At 47.4% G+C, this 19,309-nt stretch overlaps 1 pseudogene; it reads left to right on the top strand.

The window, feature by feature from the left end:
• Positions 1-14,310: 14,310 nt before the first annotated feature.
• On the top strand, positions 14,311-14,742 carry LOC142431055 (myosin light polypeptide 6 pseudogene; annotated as a pseudogene).
• The last annotated feature ends 4,567 nt before the right edge of the window (positions 14,743-19,309 follow it).

Consider the following 19,309-nt stretch of genomic DNA (forward strand, 5'->3'; position numbering starts at 1 on the left):
TCTTAATACTAAACCCATAAATATATGCACATAGATCTATTTCACCATCATCATATATAAATATATTTACATATGTACATGCCTGTATTTAGACCTCTATAGATGCTTTTTGCCTCCTAGTTCTTTTCTCTATTTCCTTTTACTTTCCTCTTGTCCCACTATCATGTTTAGCCTTCATTTGGTTTCAGTAATTCCTCTCATTTACATTGCCCTTGATCATGCCCTACCAGGCCTCCTACACCCTCCTCACCATCGATTTTATTGTTATTCCTTTGTCCCTGGTTTTGTTAACACCCTTTACCTTTACCTTTACCTTTACCTTTCCCTCCCCTCACCCCTCCCATGTCCCCCCAGAACCAACAGTTGTGTTGTTTTCTCCTCTGATTTTTTAATTATTTCTGCCCTGCATCATGACCCCAGTTCTACCTTACAAATCCAGCTAGACCAGAGCATGTTCACTGAAACAGATGAGAGCTCTTGATATGGAATCCAGGACAGATAAACCCCTCAAGAACAATAATGGGAGTAGCGATATCATGAGGGAAGGGGGAAGGTGGGGGGAGAAAGGGGGAGCCAATAGCAATGCTTGATGTATTAACACCACCACCACCCCCGGGGAGGGGGACAAACAACAGAAACGTGGATGAAGGGAGACAGTGGTCGGTATAATATATGAAAATAATAATTTCTAATTTATCAAGGGTTCATGAGGGTGGGAGGGTGGGGGAGGAAGGGAAAACAGGAGCTGATACTAAAGGTTCAAGTAGAAAGAAAAGTTTTGGAAAATGATGGCAACATATGTACAAATGTACTTGATACAATTAATTGTTATAAGAGCAGTAAGAGCCCCCAATATAATGATTTTTTTCTAAAAAATTGGAGGATGATCACACTAGATGAAAAAATGGAGTTATTATATCATTCTATAACTGCCATCACTGGGACTCATGACCCAGATAAGTGGACACATCACCATTGCCATCTCTCACCTCTCACTGCGACATTTGTTACTACCAGGTCTGCATCATTAATGTGTAAAATCATCAGATAGTTTCCCCCTGTGGTCATAAAAGGAGCCCCGGTGGTGGAGTGGTTACTAGTTGCGTTGCTCATTCCAGGTCAGCAGATTGAAACTGCCAGCCACTCCGCAGGAGCATGACCGGGATTTCTACTCCTGTTAACAGTTTCAGTCTCAGAAACTCAAAGGGGCAGGTCTAGCCTGTCCCATAGGATCTCTATGAGCTGGATCGGAATCATGGCGTGAGTGAGTGAGTGAGTGAGATGGTCCAAATGAAAAGTGTTGGATAATGAGATCATTGATAAGACAAGAGTAGGCATGTGTGTGTGTGTGTGTGTGTGTGTGTGTGTGTGTGTGTGTGTGTTAGTCTGGGTAAACTAGGAAACGAATCCACAGAAATTCATATGTATAATAGAGAGTTTTAGATAAAAGGTAAGTATACATTAAGAAAGCATCCCAACTTAGTGTCCAAGCTCATAAGTCCAACAATAGCCCATATGTCCGACACCGATCTACAAAGTCCTCCCAAATCTCACAAAACACACGCAACGATGCCGCTGGCAGGAGGAAAGCCGAATCAGTGAATGTGTAATCACCTCAGCGCTGGCAGGGGTCTCCACACGGCTGCTCCAGCACCCAGGGCTGCATCGGGGTAGGTCCATGTGGCTTCTCCTCAAGGGTTTTTCACAGGAAGCCAGCCTTGCCAGTGGAAGCAGGGAACTGGCTAAGGTAGCTGCACCCTTATCTCACCATCATAGAACAAGAAAGGCGAGGCTCTCGGAGCTATTTATCCCGCTGCCCTTCAATTAACCCCACATGTGTTTATCAGCCAGGTTGGCACAATAAACCTTAACTATCTCAGGTGTTGCTAGTATTGAGAACTTCTGTACTAGGTGAAAGGAACCCTGGTGTCATGGGTTAAGTGTTGGGCTGCTAACCACAGGTCAGTAGTTCAAACCCCCCAGGAGCTCCATGGGGGAGAGATAAGGCTGCTTGCACCCACAGAGTTTTACACTCTCAGGAGCCCTCCAGAGCAGTTCTACTTTGTCCCGTGGGGTTGCTACAGGGCAGAATCCACTCAAGGGCCGTGGGTTGTGTGATTCCATGTCTGGTATTCTATGATCCTCAGAAATCATAGATAGTTAAGTATGTTTTGACTTGACTTCTCTGGACAGATTCTAATTAAAGTGCTCCCATTAAAATGATCGCAGGTTGTTGGTTTGTTTTTTTTTAAACAAAGATAAAGGGTTTTAAATTACATTTCAGGACTCCTGGGTGAAGCCACAGTAAGGTGACTAGATTTTAACATTGGTAAAGCGGGAAACCAGCGGGACACCATTGATAAAACTCATATCCTGGTGAAATAGCCACATGGCAGCTGAAAACTATATACCTTTGTTGTGCATTCTTTCCAAAAATCGGGACTTTTTAAAACGCCACGGGACATGGGAAAACTTGTTAAAAATCAGACTGTCCCACCAAAAGAGAGAAGTCTGGTCACCTTACAGGGGGAAGGTAGCAGTAATGATGGGTTCAGGGTTACATTTTCAAGTAGACCGTGCTCCAAAGGCTACAGCCACACTGGCAGCTGGAAAGTCAAGCTGAAGTTGCTCTGTGTCCTCAGAAGCCACCCGGCTCAGCCCCAGGGCCAGGCCCTATGTACTGAATCACGATGCAGTTACCCAACCACCCTCCAAAGCTTGTGCAGGCCCTTGAGTAATCAACCAACAACCTCACTTTGACCTCCTCAGAGGACACCAATACCAATAAATCCAGAGATCGCCTGGATGTGACAAGGAGGACAGCTAGCCCGGTCCCCTCGGCACTCAGTGAACACTAGACTCTGCTCGGTGCTGGATTGCAAGGGGCTAGGAAAGCGTGGGTGCTGAAGGGCCCACGGGAGGTTGGGCAACAGTTGATTTCAGGACCGAAGTCCCAGGGCAAAGGTACATCCATTAGCTATTCCCAGTACAGCTGTCCAGTGGATTACAACAGAGCAATCTCTTCTGCAGGACATAAAGGGGCTTGTGTTTTTTACTCCCTTCCCTCATGCCTGTCACTCTCCCCTGGACTTTAATCGTACACCATGAACCCTGTCTGCAAGTAGTCAAGAAGGAGTTTGCTGGTGGCCTGAGCTGGGGAAGGGTCTCACCTTCAGCCTAATGCTGAGGTTTACTACTCCAGAGTGAGATCTGGTTTCAGAATATGCTTAAGCCTCCTCAGATGATTCTGCTGTGCCGTTAAAGGTAGAACTACTTACCTAAGACACTTTTGACCTAATTGAGGTGGTTAAGGGGATGAATTGGGGCAAGGAGTGTGAGAAAGGTCTCAGAGGAAATGAAAGAAGACTGGGTGAAGTTGCCTGCTGATGACCTGAGCCTCCTGAGGCTATTAGTGAATCTCATTCACTTATTCTCTCACCAAATTCCTACTCTGATGGGTTTTCCAGGTACAAAGATGGATGAGACCTAGTTCCTACCCTCAGAGAACACACGCTCCTGTAGAGAAGATAGCTATCTAAATACATAACTGTGTAACATAAGAAAGCTATCAGCTTACTGGGCCCACCGTGCACTCTCCTTCTGTGTAAGCAGCAGGCTTTCTTTTGAGGAAGTAGGCATCCCACTGTCTATGATGCTGGGAAGAGATAGAAACTAGAACACTATATTCAGAGAGAGCTTGGATAAGTGAAAGACAGAAACTTCTTGACTTTTCTGGTCTTGCTTTCTGTAGAGCCTTGACCCAAGACCCTGGGAGATAGGTGTTCCCAGGGCCACTGAAGTACACAATCCTGGAAGTCACTATTCATGTAGGATGCTATAATCCGGTCATTGCCGATAGTGGTGAAAAACCCAGTAGGGTAGGCTGGAAGGCGGCGCTGCCATTTGAACATCTACCATGTTCCTTATAAGGAAAAATGGGGAAAGAGCTGTGTTTGTGGGATCTGAGCACAACCACATCCGGAAATCACATTAGAAGGTTCTCTGCACAGAGAGGACCATAGGGCCGGCCCCACCACGAGACACGATGTCACTCAATGACCCATAGCACGATGGGGGACAACACTGGAGACACTGTGGGAAATGTGCCCGATCTGACCCTACCACACGGGGGAAAATCACTAAGGTATACAACAGAGCAGCAAGGGGAGCAAAGCAATGACATCTCTGGGGAATACAAAAAATGGACTTTGGGGGCAGGGAGTGGCACCCCATCAGAATAGACCAGAAAACACTCCTAAAGGTCAACAAACAGACCTGGGCCAATTACCGGCTTTTCCTTTCTTTGTTGTTGTTGGTGTCTTGGTGTGTTGTTTTGCTTTCTTCTGTCTTGTTTTTGTGCTTATTATTGTCTCTGCATGTCTGTCTATAAGATAGAAGGGATAAACAATCTGGAGGAGAAAAAAACAGAACCGATGGCAGAGGGAGAGGCAGGGGAAAGGATGGAGGGTGTCAACAAACTCAGGGACAAGGGAAAAACATGTAATTAATCTAAAATCAATAGTGAGGAGAGCATAGGATACCTTGCCTAGTGGGGCTTGATCAAAGGAAATGTAGCCGAGAGGAATTACTGAAATCAAAATGAAGGCTGAATATGATAGTGGGCTAAGAGGAAGGTAAAAGGAAATAGAGGAAAGAACTAGGAGGAAAAGGGCATTTATAGAGGTCTAAATTTAGGTGTGTATGTATGTAAATATATTTATATATGATGATGGGGAAATAGATCTATGTAAATGTATTTGTATGTTAAGCATTAAGGTAGCAGACAGACATTGGGCCTTTATTCAAGTAATCCCTCAATGCAAGAACATTTTGTTCTAATAACCTGGCATTCTGTGATGCTCACCTTCCCGACACGATCACTGAAGACAAAATGGGTGCATAAGCAAATGTGGTGAAGAAAGCTGATGGTGCTCAGCTATCAAAAGATATAGTGCCTGGGGTTTTAAAGGCTTGAAGATAAACAAGCGGTCATCTAGCTGTGAAACAACAAAGCCCACATGGAGGAAGCAAACCATCCTGTGTGGTCATGTGGTGTTGAAGGGATCAAGTATCAGACATCAAAAATCCAGAACAAAACAATCATATCAATGTGAATGAGGAGGAGTGAAGACTCAAAGCCCATCTGTAGGCAACTGGATATCCCCTTGCAGAAGGGTCTCAGGGAGGAGTTGAATCAGTCAGGGTGCAGTATAGCACCAATGAAACATACAACATACAACTTTCCTCTAGTTCTTTAATACTGCCCCCCGCCCCGCCCCCACTATCAAGATCCCAATTCAACCTTTCAATTTCGGCTTAACCAGAGGATATACACGGGTACAGATAAGAGCTGGAAACACAGGGAATCCAGGAGAGATAAACCCCTCAGGACTAATAATGAGAGTAGTGATGCCAGGAGGGTAGGGGAAGGTGGAGGAGGGGAGGTAAAGGGGGAACAGATCACAGTAATCTACATATAACCCCCTCCAAGGGGGATGGAACACAGAAAAGTGGGTGAAGGGAGAAGCAGTTGGTATAAGATATGAAAAAAGTTTTTATAAATTCACGAGGGAAGAAGGAGGGGGAAGTGGGGAAATGAGCTGATACCAAGGGCTCAAGTAAAAAAAAAGTTTTGAAAATGATGATGGCAACAGATATACCAATGTGCCTGGCACGATGGATAGATGTCTAATTGTGATAAGTGCTGTAAGAGCCCCCGATAAAATGATTAAAACACACACACACACACACACACACAAAATGTCTCTCTGGTTTAGTTTCCTTCCTCTTTACTCAGGGCCAGAATTAAGGCGAGATTCATGACCATCCTTTGGAAGCTAGACACCGGCATTTGCAGAGCTGCTGGAGGGCAGCGGGGAGAATCACTGTAGAAAGAGTAATGACATGGAGCCATGAGGTTTCATGCCTGAGACCTCTCCAAAAACCCACTGAAAGACAGTCGATAGAAGGGAGTCAAGAAAGGGAAATCGGAGTCCTTTCTCCATTCTGGTGGGGCTGTACAGCCTGCAAGCTTTGGGTTTACCTATAAACCCGGCCGTGTTTGTACCCACAGCATCGGAAGGTCTGGTTGAGTGTGGGGAGTGATTTGGGGACATTTAAAGAACCACAAGAATTAAGAAAGAACTGTACCTGGACAGGGGATACCCCAGGGGGAAATGGTCTGAAAGGGTTAGTAGAGTCAGGGCCCAAATGTGTAGGTCAAAAGAGCCTTGTGTGATCTGAGAAGTGTCTATGACCTGGGAGCTGAGGCTGGAGAGGCACATGGATCCACCGTTGAGAAAGCTGTGTCCGTTAGCTTAGAAGCTTAGACCTTGTCTTAGAGCAAGTGAAGAGCGCCCCCAAGTTTCTAACCGGGAACTGGATGTGATCTGCTGGATGGGAAGATCTCTCCTGCTGCCAAGTCAGGGAAGACCTTGAGGAGCTCGGGAAGCTTTCCTGGTGCCTGCGCCACATCCTGCTTCTGGAGGAAAGGAAATGTGAGTTTCTCTTGAACCACCGGCCACTGTGTTTGTCCGTCCCTAATAGGACAGGGGTGGCGTGTGGTCTCTTTCAATTTCTCCACTGGTCACTGACATTGAAATAAAGGAATGTCTTCCACTTTCTCAACAGCGCAGAAACCTGGCCTGCCTAATGGGACCTAACCTCCCCTGTGGCTCAGTTTATAAAATAGTCATTTCCACAGTTAAGGAAAAAATGAACGGAGCTGTGCTGTGGACTGCACAGGGTCTGCTTCACAGACAGGAAACCAGGAGGGCTTGCTGGGAACCTTCTGTCCCCCTCGTACTAGCTTGCTCCGACTTTCCTTTGATGCTCACACCCATGTCTTCCCAGGTTGAGTCCCATTGCTGGGCTGGTGAATCCAATGGCTCCCTTTCCAGTCACTGCTCTCTGGAAGTGCTGCAGGGGCTCTGGGCATGTTGATTCAACAGCTGTTTCTTGAATGACTGCACTTGTTCATTTCAAGAAAAGAAAAAGCATCAACAAATCCCTCTTTGATTGAGAGAAGAGAAAGACTAGCAGACACCATGCCTGATACACTGAGTGTCAGAGAGAAGCATTATTTATTCAACTGACTTGATTAGTGGGTGCCAGACAGCTATTAGAACAAAAAACCTTCTTTTGGGCGACTGTCTGAGTATGTCATGTTGAGCCTCCACAGAGAGCCCAGATAATGCTTGTTATCTTCACTCACACTAGCCAAATGTTTGGATAAATAAAGATGTTGTCTGAAATCCTCTATTCATTGCATTCACACAAATCAACATAGAATGAAACACTACTGGGTCGTGTTCCATTTCATGGCGGCGTGGCTTTGAAGGACGAGAAGAGAGACAGGAGAGGGCTTCCTAGGACTGGGCATCAAGAATCTTGTTTGTTTGTTTGATCTGTTACCCTTCTCATTGTTCCCTCTGTGTACACAGCAAGTCCCCTGCCAGGCCAATGGAGGTTTTCTTGTATCTGAAACCAAACCTACTGCCATGACGTCCATTCTGGCCCAGAGTGATCCTATAGAACAGAGGAGACCTGTCCCATAGGCTTTCCAAGGCTGCCAGCATCAGGAAAGCAAATGGTGCTACCTTTCTCCCCCAGAGCGGTTCACAGGTCGGAATGCTGACCTTTCAGCCAGCAGCTAAGTGTTTAACCACCCCCTCCACAGGGCTCCTTCGTTGTAATAATAAGTGATTGCTGACACCAGATTTTAGAAATCCAAACATGCCCACCTACACACACAGATCAGAGACCAATCAAAGTGCGTCTCAAGAGTGTCAGTCCCACAGGCGTCCACCTTCTTTGCTGGTCTGCCTTGTTTCCTGCTGGCTCTCTTTGCTCCACATGGTGTCTAGCTTGTTTAGGACCCTGGGGCTTTGTGTCCTGCTCCTGGGCTCAGGAAAACCAGAGACAATTCTGTTTCCTTGATTTGTACCCTCAGTACCAACCTCCCATTAACTTTTCAGCTCCCCCGCCCTTTGGTTTTTGGAAGTGTGAAAAGGAATTGATGTATTTGAACGGTGGTGCTGGAGAATAACATTGGAAGTACCATGGGCTGCCAAGAGGTCCAACAGAACTGCCTTGGAAGAAGGACGGCCAGAGCGTTCCTTAGAGACAAGGATGGCAAGACTTCATCTTATGTAGTTTGGACATATTGTCAAAAGAAACTAGCCCCTGAAGAAGCACGTCATCTTGGGTAAAGTCGAGGGGAGAGGAAGGCCCTCGATGAGCTAGACGGCCACAGCGGCTGCATCAGTGGGCTCCGGCACAGGAGCAATCATAAGGATGGCACCACAGACTGGGCAGTATTTCGCACAGGGTCGCTCTGGGTCAGAACCCACTCAGTGGCATCTTGTAACATGACCGTACCCCAGAGTAAGGGCACCAGGGCGCCCCATTTCCTAGTTTCACACACGCAGGATTGAACAAAAATGGACGTTAAGGCCCTTGTTACAACCAGAAAAGGTGATAAGTTACCCAGCTCTCTCTAGAATCTTCTCATCCATACTCCCAAGCACAACTCAGAGGGCCAAAAGAGGTTAGCTGATATTACCAGCAGGTTACCCACACTAATCAACCATCAGGAAGAGCCACCTTTTAATCAAGAGCTGCAATCCCACCTCACGCAAGCATTTGTTCTCATTCTGAGATTCCCGATTCACCTACTGGAGCCCTTAGAAAACACACCCAACCAGCGCTGCGAGCGACTCCACAGGAAACGGAACCTCGCACTGCATACAGAATATGGGATGTTAAGCCTGGCAGCCCACCTTAAAGGTCCCTCTTCATGTTGAGTTGGGCCAAAATGTTTAACCTCATTGTCCTTGTCTATAAATAATTTCAGGAGCCCTGGTGGCATAGTGGGTTATGCATTGACAGCTAACCAAAAGGTCGGCAGTTCTAAACCACCAGGCTCTCCGAGGGAGAAAGAGGAGGCTTTCTACTTCCGTGAAGAGTTACAGTAGCAGAAACCTACAGGGCAGTTCTACTCTGTTTTATAGGCTTCCTGTGAGCTGTGAGTTGGAATCAACTCGCTGGCAATGAGCAAGAATTAACTCGACAGTGATGTTTTTGTTTTTGTTAAAAAAGTTTATAATACTTGGTATGGCAGTTACATATTCTACTGTCAACTTGAGGAAGGGGTGGAGTCGAGCCTGTCAATCAGGTCATAGCCAAGGAAGCCCCTGTGTGGACACGGCCTTCTCCTGAGGATTCTGGAACTCCTGTCTTCCTCCCTGAAGGCAGGACACACACTCTCTCTGTGTGACATTCCTGTTGAAAAGCCACCTGGAGACACACTGATGGGGCCAGAGCCCTGGAACTGGAGGAGCCACGTGGAGACCCATGCCAGCGCTGAGAGGCTTCCACCACCACTGGATCCACAAGACATTCCACCCATTGACCTATGAATCTTCCTGCATTCAGTGTCAGTGCATATGTTTCACGAGTCTGAAGAGGAATTCATAGACTTGTATCAGACTTATGGGCTAAGAGAGGACTTATGGACTTGATCAGAACTGGGCTAGGATGTTTTCTTACTCTACAATTACTTTTTGATGTAGATCTCTCTCTTACATATAGGTGAGTGCCCTGGATTTGTTTCTCTAGCCAACTCAAATTTACACACTGGCTATAGTGAAGAAATGAAACAATGCCCATCAAATGTTTCAAAGTCTTGAAAACTAAGCATCCTTGGGATTCTTCTTGTATGATATATTGTTAACGGAAGATGATGGCAAGTAAGCCGGTCTCTAACCCAAAATGAGTCCCTGTTCCAGAAAACCACATTATTATTGTTATGTTATAAGACAATGGTGGTCATGCTCCTTTGATGTTTAGGTGGACGCTGGTGGCACAAATGGTTAAGCAACAGCCCTCTGGCTGAAATGTTGGCAGTTCAAAGACACCCCGTCACCTCAGAGGAAAAGCCTAGCTCTGCTTCCCAAAGCTCATGGCCTTGAAAACCCAATGGAGCCATTCGCCTGCACACATGGATGCTGAGTTGAAACCAGCCCCAGGGCAGCTAGCGAGAACAACAGCATTGGGGTAAATGCATCGCAAAGGGAGACTTGGGGATTTTGAGCAAGAGCTACACCCCTCCAACTGTTAGACTTCCCGGTATTCACCGGAGCCTAACCGTGGCCCAGCGCTGCCCTCGGAGCAGCCATCCTGTGGAGCCAGGGCACATGCAAAACTCCTCTAATGAGCACGGGCAGAGGACCCAGTAAGCAAGGTAAGCACAGGGTTATCTATGCTTACTTACCTTTCCTTAATGAACAGTCTCACATGAGTTTGACCCCTTCAAACACTATAAGACAGCTCGGGAACAACTAGTCAATAAACACCAAACAAGTCCGTGGTTGCCTTGCATGCTGGTTACTCTAGCCCTATGAGGGTTTGCAAATGTTGAAAAGAGGCTTTGATCCTGAGGGAAGGTGCTGTGGGGTTGGGAAAGAGAGAGGTGCCAGCCAGATCTAGAAGCCGAATCTTTGATGTTATTTAAAAAAAAAAGTCGAATTGTTCACTATTGTTACTAGTAGGTGCTTTTAGGTTGGATCCGAGTCATAGAGACCCTCTGAACAGCAGGATGACACCGCTCCCGGCCCTGCACTGTCCCCACCCTAGTTCTGATGCTGGAGCCTGTGGTGGCAGCCACTGCGGCGATCCATCTCGGTGAGGGCCTTCCTCTCTTTCTCTGCCCCTCTCCCCACCAAGCATCGTGCCCTTCTCCAGAAACGGATCTCTCCTGAAACATGTCCACAATACAGAAGATGAAATCTTGCCATCCTTACCTCTAAGGAGTATTCTGCTGCACTTCTTCCAAGTGATGCAGTAAAAAGTCAAACTGTTCACTAAGCACAAGTAGGCTCATATTGACCTTGCTTACTGAGTCATTCAACACTGATAATGAACTCTTTCTGGATGTGTTTGTCTGGGTACTTTAGAGAAGCAAATCCACAGAAACTCATGTATAAGAGAGAGTTTTATATAAAGGTTAAGTGCACATTAATAAAACATCCCAACCCAGTGCTGCCCAAACCCACAAGTCCAACATTAACCCATATGTCAGACAACAATCCACAAAGTCCTCCGCCATCTCACAAAACACACACAATGATGCCGACTGCAGGAGGAAAGCCGAATCTGTGAACGTGTAAGCATCTCAGCACTGCCAGGGGTCTCCACACGGCTGCTCCAGCACCCAGGGCTGCATCAGGGTAGGTCCATGCAGCTTCTCCTCAGGGATATCTTGCAGGAAGTGAGCCTTGCCAGCTGAAGCAGGGAGCCAGCTAAGGCAGCTGCACCCTGGTCCAACCATCACAAAGCTAGAGAGGCGAGGCTCACTGAGCCATTTATCCCCCTGCCCTTCAATTAACCTCACCTGTGTTTATCGGCCAGGTTGGCACAATAAACTAACTACCTCACTGGAACAGCTAGCAAATAATAATAATAATAATAATCCTCACATAGGTTTCAGACTCCTACAGGTTCTCAAATGAGATGAGAAATAAAAAGGAAAAGCTGCAGTAATATGTAAGAATAAAGGTTGTAGTATTCATTCATCTGTAAGGACTATGCATTGAACTTCCATGTTTCATGTCAACTTGATATATAAAAGTGTAGGGGTGGAGCCTAGCCTGTCAATCAGGACGCAGCCTGATGGTGCCTCCTTGTGGCATGGCCTTCTCGTAAGGAGGGTCCTGGGAACCTCCCCTTCTCTCTCAGGCCTCACTTCTTGCTGTCGAGTCACTGAGAGCTGCCAGAGCCACCGCCATTTGGAACCACATGACTGCGATCTCCCTGCACTCTGCATCATTGCGTGTAACTGCATCGGACTTCGTATCGGACTTAGGGACTTGAGTCGGACTGGGCTACGATGCTTTCCTGATATGTACTTATTTCTTGATCTAAAGCTCTTTCTTACACATCTATGAGTGTCGCTGGATTTGTTTCTCTAGTCAGCCTGGCCTACCACACATTCACTGAACTTTACTGGGCGTCTCCCTCCTTATCATTATTAACGAGTTGTACATAATTATTATCATCTGGGACTACTTCTCAGATAGAGCAAGTCTAAGAAGGTGGACTAATTCCCAAGGTCAGGTGATGTTACCAAGGAAGCTCAAAGTCTAGGTCTGACAAGGCTGATTACATAGTGTAGAAAACTATTAAAGAACAGATCACGAGTCGAACCCATTGCCACCAAGTCGACTCGTAACAGCCCTATATGCGGAAGTGGAACCGCCTATCATAGCTTCCAAGGCAGACGGTCTTATCTTGCTCCCTCTGAGTAGCTGGCATGTGCTTGAACCGCATCTTCCTGTTAGCAGCCACACCCTTTCCCCCCTGGTCACCAGGACTACTGGGATGTACCTGAGAGGTGTGAAGGACTCAGCCCAAGATGTAAGAACCATAGCTTCCTTATGAATAGCTCCTTTCTCAACTTGTTTCTATCGCTTCTCGGCCTTTTGACTAAGTACCTGGGACATGTGCTCCATTAGGACATTAGGAAGCCCTCATGAAGTACCTAGGACAGCAGTAAGTCCATTAAGATCAGTTCCCAGATCCCCACCCCCACTCTGCATGGGGGTAGACATGTGACCCAATAATGTGACAAGGGCTGGGTGCCAGCGGTGCACACAGTCCCAGGCTAGCCTAGAACAAGGAGTGGCTAATTCCCCCTGACGACTGTGGCAAGAGTGTCTTTAAGGACATGGCTCCTAAGCTAAGTCTCAAGAAGCTCCTCTGGCTGACAAGAGAGGAAAGGGCATTCCAGGTGAATGAGAAAAGTCCGGGCTGTTGACTTTCTGCTGACCCCGAGCCGCAGTAGGCTCCTCCAGAGTGGAGACCAGGCAAGCTGGCCTGAAACCGGGAAGGCAAGCCAAAGGAGGAGTGCAGAGAACCAAAGTGGGAGTGAGTGCCAGTCAAGCCCTTCTTAGAGCCTTGAATGCAACACAGGGGAAAATCTAGGTCAGGCAGGACAAAGCCAAAGGGTCAGAAGCCGAAGAACGGGAAGAGAGAAAAGAGCTGGAAGAGGTGAGGCTCCGGGTCGCCCACTGCAGCTGCTTGGGGGGTTGGCCTGGGTTAAAAGCACAGGACCAACACAGACAAGGTTCAGGGTTCAGGGATGGGTGTTTGGAGAACAGTGAACAGACTTGGAGCAAGGGGGCTTGGGGAAGTTGGAAGGCAGAAGATGGGCAGAGCCCATGTGCGGGGTTCTTCCTGTTAGCTAAGGAGCTTCGACTTCATCTTGTAGGCAATGGGGGACCAATACAGCATTTATTTTTTAAATCACTAAGTGACAGAAAAACAACAGTACAAGTGATACTCATTATGTTGTTCTAAAATATCTTACATATATTTTAATGACATCTATCTCTCTATCACCAAAAATTAGTGCAGGAACTTAAGACAATAGCTAAATCTGCTTCATATACAAGAAGGAGCAAACTAATCTTCAAGGCAACATAAATCTTTCCAAAAAAGCTTGAGCCAAAACACCTCCCCTGTTTAGTGTTAAAAATAAAACTACTTCCCACTTAGAAAAATCAAAGTCTCAAACATAAGCATCAAAGCCCACAGTTACTCGAAGGGTCCTGGTATCATATGGTGACGCGATTGGTTGCTAACTGCAAGGTCAGCAGTTTGAAACCACCAGCCACTCCAAGGGAGAAAGATGAGGCTTTCTACTCCTGTACAGAGTTGCGGTCTCGGAAGCCCACACGGGCAGTCCCACCCTGTCCTAAATTGTCACCGTGAGTCGGAATTAACTTGGTGATGGTACATTTTTTTTGGTATTCTTCCTCAAAATTGTATATAGACAGTCCCCTAGGTTGTAAATTTCTGATTTATGATGCACAACCTGTTGTTACAAACCAATCTGTGTGAGGTCTATTATATTAAAAATTCATGATATACAACGGTTCATAATAATGAGTGGGAACTACTTTGCAATGTTCACTGAAGAATTATTATTATTACTGCATTATTATGTTACAGCTTTTTAGTGTATCTGGAAATGTGTCTTTAAGGTTTTCATACATTGAAAAGCATGCTACACACGCGGACAAACAACATCTAAGTAACATTAGCGAGGGACCATCCTCACTGGTCTGATTTATGTATAGATTCAGCTGAAAGACATAATCAGGAGCTGAACAGAATTCATTCATAATCTAGGAACTGCCTACACTTGCTCACCTTCATGTAGAAATGAGCAAAGGACCAGTTTTTTGTGGTATAAAAATCTTAGGAACAGGCCATTACTGCAGGAAAAGGCCCGAAGCCTGAGCGGTCAAGATGGGCGACGTCACCGAGGAGCTGACCGTGGAGTTCAAGGAGGCCTCCCAGGTGTTCGACCGAACAGGTGATGACAAGATCCTGCACAGCCAGTGTGGGGACGTGCTGAAGGCCCTGGGCCAGAACCCCACCAACGCCGAGCTGCTCGAGGTCCTGGAGAACCCCAAGAGTGGTGAGAAGAATGTAAACATGCTGGATTTTGAGCACTTCCTGCCCAGGCTGCAGACTGCGGCCAAGAGCAAGGACCAGGGCACCCAGGAGGATGACCTTGAAGGCCGGGAAGGGAAGCACAGCACCGTCATGGGGGCTGAAATCCAGCATGTGCTTGTCACATTGGGTGAGAATGTGACAGGGAGAAGTAGAGATGTTGTGGCAGGGCACAAGGACAGCAGTGGCTGTGTCAACTATGAGGAGCTCATCAGATGGTGCTGAATGACTGAGAGCAGCCCGTCCCGTCACCCAGAGCCCCTGCCTTTTCCCGTGTGAGACATATGTAGCCCCAAAGGCCTCCTCCCTGTCACAGCACCTCTCCCGTCTTGTCTCTCTTGGGTACTGCTTGCCAGCCGCAGTCACCAAACGAATGCGCGCTCCATGGGGGGGAAAAGATTTTAGGAACAAATTATATATATTCTTGTTATTTTAAATAAGCAAAAATGTTTTCCTCCTTCAGCTGTACATAAAACCTACCTGGTCCTCTAGATATAGAAATGACAGTAATTAAAAAAAAAAGAAATGACAGTAATTCACTTACGAGACGGGTCTATTTGGTGGTAAGATTTTAATCTTAAGTATAATTATGTAAAGGTTTACTCTTCCACCCGCTTTCTTTTAAAAAAAACCCAACATTTTATTAGGGGCTCTTACAGCTTTTATCACAATCCACATAGACATCCATTGTGTCATGCACAGTTGTACATATGTTGCCATTGTCATTTTCAAAACATTTTCTTTCTACTTGAAATAGCAACAAAAATAATTTTATGGTTGGGGTCACCACTGCATGAGGAACTGTATGAAAGGACCGTGGCATTAGGAAGGTTGAGAACTACTGCTCTAAGGATTGGCTAGAGGGGGTTTGGCTTCCCTCTATCATCTCCATCCTGGTCGTGGCCTGAAATGAAATGGTCTCCACTCCTTTGCTCCGCCTTCCCTCGGGAAGGCAGGACACCTCTGGTGTTGCTGGCTGACAGGCATAAGAGGCAGCCACAGTCAATAGGGCAGAGAAAAGGGTTATTTCCAACCCTCTTCTCTGCCTTGAAAGAGTCATGGTGGCGGCCACTGACAGGGTCTATCCTGGAGTGTGTACACGTGCACTGCAGAAGGTATACCATGCTGCCGGCTGGGGAGTAGATTCTGTAAATGTCTGAGTTCAAGTTGTTTGATTGTGTTGTTTAGATCTTCTGTATCCTTGTTGAGTTTCTTTCTGGTTTTGTCCGTCTCCAAAAGCCTCCTGCTATTATTGCAGAATTGTCTGTTTCTCTTTTCAATTCTGTTAAGAGTCTATCTCATGGATCTGCCTGTCGCTGGATGTGTACATATTTATTATGGCTTAAAATGAAAAAAGGGGGGTCATGGTGGCATGGTGGGATGAGTATCATGCTGCTAAAGAAGAAGTGGGTGGTTTAAACCCACTGGGCGCCCAGCAAGAGGAAGATGTGGCTCCACCTTGCTTGACCCAGTGGTTCTCAGCCCCGCCAGTCCATTAGACTCACCTGTGGAGCCTTTCAATGTCCCAGGAGCCTGGACCAATCAAATCAGACTCTTTGGGCAGGTAGGGTGGTCCTTGTTTCAGTACATTTCCGAAGTCGCCTCCCAGAGGATGCTAATGCACTGGCAGAGTAGGAGATAATAATCCTCAGTCATGGTAGATCATTTTTTTTAAGCAGTCATCTTGGTGGAGGGAATGGTGAGTAGAGAGGGTTATGTCACCCTCCTGGTCACAGATAATACAAAATGATTGGAGTGAAGACATTCATGTCATAGAGGACTCACTCTCTTGACCTGAGTCTGGATTGGTTGGTACTTTATCTAAGATGAGTGGTCCAGTATCTGTGAAAGGGAGGGTGCTTTCCTCAGCTCCGAAAGTGTCACGCCTTCAAGAGAGCCCGATGGTTTTGTCATTCTGCTGTGGAAAACAGGACACGGCAGATGGCAGAATAATGGGTTGTGTCTGCTCAAGTTAGAGCTGCTTTTATTTACAAGACATCAAATTCCTACTGACTGCGGGAACAAGCTGACATGATTTATTTCAAATGAAAATGGAGACCACACGGCCTCTGTCTTTGCTCATTATCATAAGGCAAAACCATGCCTGTGATCAGGACATATTGAGCTGCCTGGGACAGAGTCTGTTTGCAGGGGCTGCTAGAGACCCCTCGTTCTCAGTGATGGAGCATTGGGGGAATATCCATATGCCAAGCTGAGAAGACAGACTATCACAGCAGGGAAAGCTCCCACCCGGCTCTTGCTCCCACAAATCAGCCAGCAACATGCAAGGGAAGCACGATTTATGTTTATTTTCCTGCTCATGCTTTACTGATAGCACCCTCCATCTGCTTCCCCAGTGCAGCATGCCCTTTGGAAAGGGAAACGCCATAGGTGCGCAGCCCTCTCCTTCCTGGAAGAAATCATCTCCAAGGAAGATGATGGCGGGTCGCAGACCCAGCTTGCAGCGCTCGGCAGTCCCTCTTCAGCTCTGCACTGTGACGTCCAGAGCACCGGGAGCCCTCATGATACCATTCTATGGGGGACTGTCTGGGCTGCCCCAGCTGCGGTGAGGCAGATGTAGGGAAAAGCCTGCAGGCTCCATGTGGACAGGTGGGACAGAATAGCTGTGGGAGGAGGTAGATGGCTGAGAGACCATCTCATTGTTCTACCCCTAAAGTGAAGAGAGGAGCCCCGACATTGTGATGTCCACTTGGACTGCCATCCACAAGGTCAGCAGTTCAAAAGAGTGGGTCTCGGAAACTCACAGGGGCAGTTCTACCCTGTCCTGTAGGCTTAGTGTGAGGCAGCATCAACTCGATGGCGATGGTTTGGGGTTATTGGGGGTTGTGTTTTTGTTTAGAATGGAAACAGGCCTCGATGACCTAGTACTCCCCTCCAACCCTCTGTAACAGAACGCAGCATCACCTGGTCCTGTGCCATCTCTGTGAACCACGGTCAGCTTAATTGTCGCAGCCGCTGTTTAATCTGAGGGTCTTCTAACTTGAAGGATACAATACCTCCAGCCTTGTATTAGACAGGGTTGTCTTCTGAGCCATAGGGTGACTCTTGTATGTAGATCTCCAGGCCTTTCTCCCTCATCTGTCATAATCTGAAAGCCTACAAAGCCTGTTCACTACGGTCGGCTGTAGCCAATCTCCCCCAGGAATGCTGAATGACCTTTCAAGAAGGCTCGGTGATGTGGAAGGAACATGAGCGTTCATCTAGTTCTGAATCCACAATTTGTAGGTGAGCCTATGAAGCCAGAGGAATAATTGCTTGGCCTGAGATGGTGCCAGGAATCAACAGCAGCGTTCAGAGTTCACAGCTCCAGCTTCTCAGGTCCATGCATTTTGCGTAATTTCACATTAGGATTGCCCGGGAAGCTTGTGGGGGCTGCGGGAGGGGGAATCGCCCCTGCCTGGCTGTAGATAGGTATTTGGTTTAATCGGTGGAGCCCAGACATGGGTATATTCACGGTTTTCAGTGGGATGGTCATGAGCAACCAGGACTGAGAAACCCTGAAGTACAGGGGAGCTTGACTCAGGGGTCTGTCCAATTCAGTCCCCCATGAGCAAAGCCTTGGGTTTAGGATTAAAAAAACAAACACCAAATCCACTGCCATCGAATCAATTCTGACTTATGGTGAGCTTAGGTAGAGCCGTCCCTGTGGGTTTCCAAGCCTTTACAGGACTTGCTCTCCTTTGGACAGCGGGCGAGTTCAAACTGCTGACTTTGTGGTTAGCAGCCCAACATGTAACCCACCATGCCAGCTGGGCTCCTGGGCTTGGACCTGAGCTGTGGAAAAGGCATCAGACAAGGTCTTGTCCTAGTTTCTCAGCATCTGCCAGAAGAGCCTCTGTCAAGAGCTCATGACCGTAGCAGAGATGAAAGAGCAGCAACGTCTATACAAATATACTCAGCAATTAAGTACAAGCAATGAGTGCTTATCTGCCTGGGGAGATTGAGGGATGAATTTGATTAAAAGTTGAATAAAAGTTTGAAGGCAGGACAAGAAGCGGAAGGGTCTTCCAGGAAGAGGGAACAGAATGTGCAAAGGCCTAAAGACAGGAAACCACACGGCCAATTTGTGGTTCATCACATTGAAAGCCGAGCTGGGAAAGGCAGGCAGAGAGGCCAGATCACAAGAGCTTTCTAAACGTTCCTGGAAGGAATAAAGGTCAAAGGCTAACTCAATGGATTCCAGGGAAAGGAGGATGCCTGTGGGCCGCTGCCATCCACCCGCCACACCCACTCGCACCTTCTCCTGCTGGAATAGGGCATTTCCGATGTCATCGGCAGCCTTATTTGGCACATGAGGGTGGAGCATTAGCTGGGTAAACCACATGCATGTAATTCGAACCGGTCTGCAGACCACTTGAAAGGTTCCCAAAGACCACCACGAGCCTGGGAACTACACCGCGAGACCTACCGCTACTGCTAGGTTTCTGGACTGGGATACCTCGGTTCTTGCTTCACCGCGCGGAGAGAATTCACGCCGCAGAAGCACGTTGGAATCCAAGTGCGATTTTGGAAGGAATGGAAGAGTTTCGGGTTTTACCGCCTCAAGGGGGTACACGCTGTTTCTGGACTGCGTGTCAGGGCCCCTCGGAAGCCGCGCTGGGGTTCCCAGCTGGGCAGGGAAAACCAGGTGGAAAGAACACGAGCGGGAAAGCGGCATGTGCGGGACTGGGGACCCTCGGAGACCAAGAAGCCAGGAACCCAAGAGGGTGCCGGCCCTCAGGGCGCATGTCCCCTGCTCACAGCATGCACCAGGGGCAAAGAGGGAGTGGCT

This window comes from Tenrec ecaudatus, chromosome 17, assembly GCF_050624435.1.
Source record: "Tenrec ecaudatus isolate mTenEca1 chromosome 17, mTenEca1.hap1, whole genome shotgun sequence".
Lineage (NCBI taxonomy): Eukaryota > Metazoa > Chordata > Mammalia > Afrosoricida > Tenrecidae > Tenrec > Tenrec ecaudatus.